Genomic DNA, 1,878 nt, shown 5'->3' on the forward strand with positions numbered 1-1,878 from the left:
TGTCTCCAGGGAGTGCTCACTCCATGTCTTCATATTCTCTCCCACTTCATGTAATTTCTACCCTGGGGAATATGACAAAGATTGCTTCTACCTGTGAAATTTCCATAAGTACCTTACTAAGTGCTATTAAATTCATGGAAAAGGAATTTGATGTTGAATAGGATACTTAGGCAACACGAATTGCAAAAATTAGATGATAAAATGGAAATGCTTGGAGGAACTCTCTCTCAGCTATGAATGTTCAATGGGATATTTTAGAAAATTGTCAGGGATCTTTCTGCTCCAAAGAGAATTTGCCATTGCTAAGAGGCTTTGGAGAAGTAGCAGCGAAGCAGAAACTTTATACCAAATCATACTATCCCCTTTTGTTGTTGTTGCCAAGATAAGTGACATTGAGAGATAAGGTGGCTTTTTCCTCCCCACTCCCTGTCTCTAGAAATATTATTTTTTAAAAACAAGTTGTGAGAATTAAGAGCCAGTTCAGATGCTACCTTACTGAGCATTGCAGATGGGAGAAGTGCTGCTGCTAATCTTTGTTGCTGCACACTTTGTCCCAAATGACAGTTTCCATTCAACTCTTGTATGGAAACACCTTGCTGCTCTGTAGAGGGGGGTTGGTTTTTGTTGTTTGTTTTGCATGATGCCACATGACATCATCATTATTCAGCTATTCTGGAATAAGGAACAAAAAAGACCCCAAGCTTTTTCTTCTACCACAAAAAATTGAGACGATCTGGAATGGATCCTCAATATTTTCATTTGTGTGGCATGTGTACAAGCATTGTCCCAGATTCTATGTGGTGAGGGTTAGTGACTGTGGTTTTTGGAGACACCTGTTTTGTGCCACTTCCCCTTGACTGGTGTGAGCTCAGTTCTGCGGAGAGATATGACAAACAGCAAAGGTGGTTCAAGAAGAGGTCATGCTCCCATTTAAGGATCAGATTTGCAGTTGGGGGAGTATTGTTGGAATTGATATTGCTCCTGGATATCTAGATGGCACATGTGTTCCCAGTGTACTTTATATCAATTTCAGTATGTGCTCCAGCTGTGATTGGTTCCGTTAGATAGAGACTTGGCATCTGCCATTTATTCTTTGGTCACAGAGGTATGATCAGTGCACTGGGAACTGACTCCACTCCATGCCATGGCCCAGATTAGCCCAAAGATATCACCCAACAGGGCTGCTAGATTGTCTATGACTAGGAATGGGGTCCCCCCCACACCTCTCAAATTATGGAGTTCATATGAACACAAGCAGCTGGCTTGTACTGAGTCAGTCCAATGGTCCATCTAGCTCAGTGCTGTCTACAAGGACTTGCAGCAGCTCTTCAGGGTTTCAGAGATGCCCTGCCTGGTGATGCCAGGGATTGAAGCTGTGACCTTTGGCATGCAAAGCAGATGCACTACTGCTTAGCTATGGTCCTGTCCCATAAGTTCCCTCCTTTGGATACCAGTATGGGAGTTCCTTTTGTCTTTTAGGAAAAAGATGAAAACTTGTCTATTCTGTTGAGCTTTTAGCAGCTGAGGCTTTGACTTTTGGTCTGACTGCTTCTTCTTGTTCATTGTCTTTGTTGTTGATCTTTAGGTGTTCTTTTTTAAAAAAATCTGATGTTTAGATATTGCATTTTACTGTTGGTATAAACTTTAACTTTTATGTGTGAACTACTCAGAGGGTACTTTTGCTAAACCGAGGGATACTGATATTGTAAATAAAGTAAAATAAATTCATATAAAATTACCTTTTCTCTTGGGGGCCTCAGCTGAGTAATCCTAGATTTTACTTAAATTTAACAAATGTGAGGGCATTTCTCCTCCTAATCCTTCACTAATGAGAGACTATTAGCACCTTAATTTTTCATTGTTGTTCAAAGGGATTTA

Source organism: Rhineura floridana, chromosome 7 (assembly GCF_030035675.1).
Source record: "Rhineura floridana isolate rRhiFlo1 chromosome 7, rRhiFlo1.hap2, whole genome shotgun sequence".
NCBI lineage: Eukaryota > Metazoa > Chordata > Lepidosauria > Squamata > Rhineuridae > Rhineura > Rhineura floridana.